This window comes from Coenobita brevimanus, chromosome 12 (genome assembly GCF_032717465.1).
Source record: "Coenobita brevimanus isolate Jiangsu-jjx chromosome 12, ASM3271746v2, whole genome shotgun sequence".
Lineage (NCBI taxonomy): Eukaryota > Metazoa > Arthropoda > Malacostraca > Decapoda > Coenobitidae > Coenobita > Coenobita brevimanus.
In genome coordinates this window covers 13274229-13279937 of record NC_136965.1, presented here as the reverse complement: position 1 = coordinate 13279937, position 5709 = coordinate 13274229, and positions in this window count along the sequence as shown.

The following is a 5709-nucleotide window of genomic DNA, read 5'->3' as shown; positions in this document are numbered from 1 at the left end:
GCTGGTCTAGTGAACCAGTGACTGCAACCCAGGATTGTGATATCCCTGATGTGTTCTCTGCATGTGCTGTCACTAGGGCTAAGTCTAAAGTTACTGGTGACTTAGAGGATAATGATGATGATGATGTTATCCTAGCTGACACTTTTCTTGCTAATTTGGACCACTCACCAGATGAGGCAGTACCCCGTAGTGTTGATAATTTGTCTTGTCAAGAGTTGGTTGAGTTGCAGGTTCCTGACCCTGAGTTGAAAGGTATAGCTAACTCTGCTTGCAGTGAGGAAGAGTCAGCTGGTGCTTCTACTTGTTATTATATAAAGTCAGGAGTACTTATGAGGAAGTGGAGACCCCCAGCAGCATCAGCCGACTGTGAATGGGAGGTTGTACATCAAGTTGTCATCCCTCGTGTATGTAGGCAGGATATCATTAGAGTAGCTCCTGCTTCCAGTTTGGCAGGACACCTTGGAATGAGGAAGACTGTGGCACGCATTTTGAAACACTTCTACTGGCCAGGTATCTTCAGAAATGTTTCCTGGTATTGTAAGTCTTGTCACACCTATCAAGTTGTGTGGAAGTGTAATCAGACCGAAAAGGTTGCACCTCTAGTTCCCATTCCTCTTTTTGAGGCACCATTCACCCGTGTGTTGGTGGATATTGTGGGCCCTCTTCCTAAAACTTCTTCAGGATTTTCTTATGTGTTGACCCTGATTGATATGGCTACTCGTTATCCTGAAGCCATTCCATTTAGAAATATCTCAGCAAAGAACGTGGTTAAGGAAATGCAAGGGTTCTTCACTAAGTTTGGTCTGCCCAAGGAGGTACAGTCAGACCGGGGAAGTAATTTCATGTCAAATGTTTTCAAGCAGTCTCTGAAAGAGTTGGGCATCACCCAGATCACGTCTTCAGCTTACTATCCCCAGACCCAAGGAGCGTTGGAGAGATATCATCAAACACTCAAATCAGACTGGGATAAAGGTCTTCCATTCATTGTATTTCCCGCAAGAGAATCTCCAATTGAATCACTGGGATTCTCACCCTTTGAACTACTGTTTGGCCATGAAGTAAGAGGACCCCTTAAGCTACTCAAGGAATGCTGGCTGTCGGGGGAAGATGACGTCAACCTGCTGGAGTATGTGATGAAGTTCAAAGAATGGCTGTCCACTGCTTTACAGCTGACGAGAGAGAATTTAGGAGCTGCTCAGGAGAAGATGAAGACTTGGTATGATAAGAAGTCCAGGTTACGCCACTTTCAGCCAGGAGATCAGGCATTGATTCTGCTACCGGTGCATGGGCAACCTCTTCAAGCCAAGTTTAGTGGTCCTTATTTCGTGGAGAAGAAACTCATTGATGTCAACTATGTCATTGCCACACCAGATCATAGAGAAAGAACAAGCAACTTTGTCACATCAACATGCTAAAATTATATCACAGGCGGGACGAAAATAACCCAGTCTGCACTGTAGCTGTTCCACCCGAGTCTGCAAGTGAAGTTCTCCCATGCAGTGTCATAAAAAGACTTTGTAGTTACTTGTAGAGAAGTTATATATATTAGACTTGTGGACGAGCGGTTGTTATACTTGAGTTGTTTGTAAGTAGATAATCTTGGTTCCCATTTGTCATGCAATGACAGGAGAGGTAAAGAAGAGTATGGGACTATTTTTATTTGTCCTGGAAATATTAACAAAGTCTTTCACACACGAGTGAGTATAAGTAGAGTCCCACTAGCTACCTCCCTGTCTCGCTCTCTCTCTCTCTCTTCCAAGTTGCTAAGCCTTTCTCCCTACTACCTGCCGATTCTATGGCCTCCCTCCTTCTGAGCTCTCTTTCCTAAATTCTGGTGAAACAGGGGTCGTGTCACGTGTATTACACTGTGGTTGGAAAGTTCCAGAAACCTGTGTGTGAGTATATGTGTATGTCACTAGGCTTTGTTCTCCTGCTGTTTCGCTGACAAACTACCTGCATCATCTCCTGACATTGCTACTTCCTAATCTGTCGTCAGCTTTTCCTCAGTTTAACTTGCAAGATCATTTCCCATTCCCAGGCTCACATAGAGCTGTCTATCTGTCTATTTATCTATGTATCTATTATGATTTGTAAATATAATATGGACTCATAACATTGCTCGGCCCACGCCGCTGAAGGTCCTCCGACAGCAATTATCATTGACATATGCTAATCTATTAGTACATAATATTGATTATAATATTGTATACATATAATATTCATAGTAAATAGCAGTTACCCAGTAATATTACATTTTAAACAAGTTGTATACATATTTGAATAAATGCATTAAAAGTAAACTATTTAACTGTAAAACACTATGTACTTGGGTTATTGAAGTGAAATGCATACATGCAAGAAAAAAAATAGTTTAAAATTAAGATTATGGTAAGAGTTATTGATATTTCATTTAAAGATAATGGTACTGGTATGCCATACATGGGTCATTCTTCTTTGTATATATATATATATATATATATATATATATATATATATATATATATATATATATATATATATATATATATATATATATATATATATATATAAAATTAATACTATATACAAAATATGTACACTTCATTCAGGGGGGTTAACTTGGATGTTAACTCTCCCCCCACTAAATACTGACTCCAAATTTGCAATTCTTGCATGCATTCTGTGCATTGCGAACAGGAGTACTGCAAATACAATGCAGAAGATTATAAAGACAGTAGGTGCTGGGCTATACACATAATATGGGTTGAACATACTCAAACTCAAATCTTCCCAGGGCTTCATTGTTTCATTGATCAGTTGCATAGTTTCAGACTTAGGTGAAGTCAACTTAACACTTGTGCTCATGTTTAAGTCCATATCAGGCAGTGGGTGGAAATGTTTGTGTGTATGATTGAGAATGGCGTAGTGATTGATGATAGATAAAGTAGACATGGCTGGTGTAAATACCGCACATTAGTCTGGTGCTATGTATAATACTGAGGCTGAAGTATGAGATGGTGGTATATCTGGACAGACTATGTAAACTGATGTGCTATGAGTGAAATAAAAAAACTGTGAGTGTCCGATGCGTTGATGGTGTACAAGTTTATCTGGAGCAAAAGTGAAGTTGCAATGATTATGAATATTGTCATTTCTGATGATAGCCATTTCACAAGGGACTGTATCAGTAGGCTGAAACGTGAAAATGTACGCAGGACAAAGATGAACAGCATGTAAGGGTGTGCGGCACTTTCGTTCAATCGTTGATTCACTTGCAAAAGTGACAGTGTCCCGTCTCTTGGAGACCATGATGAGTTCGGTGTCTGTGTTGATGTTGATGATGACCAAAGTGTTGTTATTTTTATAGGGGAAGGGATGTATTTGGTATACTGTGAACACGTCTTCAGTTATGAATGGTACATGAACTACTACTGATGTTGGTGTTAGTGTTGCTTCTAAATATGGATAATATTGCATGAATTCCCTACTGCGGAACAACGGCTTCAATTTATGTTTATGTATGCCTTGACTAATTATCTGACGTAGCTCATGAACTGGGAGTAAGTCAATTGTGATCTTGCCCTCACCAGCATTCGAAATTCCTTGCATAAGTGCCCTGAAACGATCTCTAGTGTTGTCTAATTGTAGTAGAATCGTGTCAGTATGTTTTGTGATGATGGAGAAGTGTTGGAAAAGTGTAATGTTTCCTTCCATTTCATTTATTTTATCTACACTCTCGAGAGCTATGTTTTCTGCCTTTTTCAGATTTTTCACAATTATCTTCATTGCTGAGTTCTGTCCTGTGATGAATTAATCTTGGTATGTTAGTATCTGAGCTATCTTATTAAATTTGTTGTTTATTTCTTTAAGGTCATCCTCTGTAGCCAATCCAAAAATGTTCCCATAACTGCGCCACCCAGGTCGAACAAACCGCGCTTTTGGCGAGTACGTGTGATGTTGTTCCTCTCGCTCAGTACCTTTGTTCCATAAGATGGGAGATCTTGGATCATGATGAGCAAAGTTGACTTTGCCTGTTCTAGTTTCCATTTCGCTAACTTTACCATTTCATTCACTTCCTTTGTGTTATGTGCTTGTGAAACATAATTTCCTATCATGAAGTCCTGAGTTCGCATCGGCTTCGCAAGGCTGTCTAGATAAGTAGGTAATTTATACAAGTAATCTAGACTTATTTCAGTACTCATAACGTCCTTAACGATTGTAGTCGTGGCCGTTGGAGCTATGAGGCATCCTTGTCGTACTATGTGTTGGGGGTCTAAGTGAGCATATCCTCTTGCTATGTAGAGGAGAATCCATAGCGTAAGTTCCTTCATCGTAACCTACCGAAAAAAAAAAATCTATTAATTTCCTAATATGGTTATGCTGTGGTCGATGATAGTGATGATGTACGTTACGGTTTATTGTTATTTCATTTATAGAAGGAGTTTAAATCGATATTTAATTCTCGTAAATGATGTACTGTAGATTTTTATTGGAACAGTTGCACCTATGTTCGATTGTTTGGTATATGACCTTAATTTATTTTTGTAATCATTGTTGTTTTCTTGCTTGGTTTCTTGAGGTACGTTCGCCTGTTCGGTTGTATCCGAGGGTGAATAATTATTGGATAATTCCCTTGAAACTCGTTTTAAATGGTCAATATGAACTTGTTTCTCTTCGCCACTTGACAGTGACTTAATTAAAACTTTGTTTGCTTTTATGTTAATTACTCTGTATGGGCCCTCAAATTTTGGGGATAATTTATTGTCTCTTGTATGAATGATACCGTAAACAATGTCTCCTAAGCTGATAGGTGGATCTCTTGCCTTCTTGTTAAATGCCTCCGTCATTTCTTCCTTGGACATCGTTAATCGTTTTTTGACTCTTTTTTGAATGTCCTGGAATTCACGTAAACGGAGTTTAGAGTAATCATCGTAATTGTATATAGGCATACTGTCACCTTCTAGGAGCTCATATGGTAGTTTTTTATCTGTTCCATATATAAAGAAATGTGGTGTGTCACCTATGGATTTATTTATAGATCCATTAATTGAGGCTTCTACTCTGGGAATCCAATCATCCCAGCTTGCATAATTTTCACTGAGAATGTGTCGTAGCACATCTAATACTTTTTTATTTTGTCTCTCTACCAATCCATTCGATGCTGGGTGATAGGCTAAAACGTTAACCTTTTTGATGTTGTATTGTTTACATATTTCTTGTAAGATCTCAGAATTAAATTCTCCTCCATTATCATTTATTAGTACCTTTGGGGTAGTAAAGCGACATATTACATTATCTGTTATTGCCTTTGCTACTGTCTCTGCTGTCTTATCTTTAATTGGAGCTAAAATGACATAACGGGAAAAATGATCCGTTGCTACGAATAAGTATAGGTTATTATTGTATGATAATGGCATCTTGAGTAAATCAACAGCGACAACGTCCCATGGTTGATGTGGTACAGGGTAATAACCCATCGGTGCAGGTGTGATTGGGTATCCTTTGTGTTTCGCACATGATTCGCATCTGTCTATATGATTGTTTATATCTTTTCGTAAAGAAGGCCAGTAATATAACAGCTGGGCTTGGTTGAATGTCTTATCCTTTCCAGGATGTCCTGCATGTGGGCTATCGTGTATCGTTCGTAATACCTGGGGTATCATGTCATTAGGTACTACCAACTGGTTAGTATTTCTTTGGCGTTTTGGTTGTTTAGAGTTAATCTTGTAT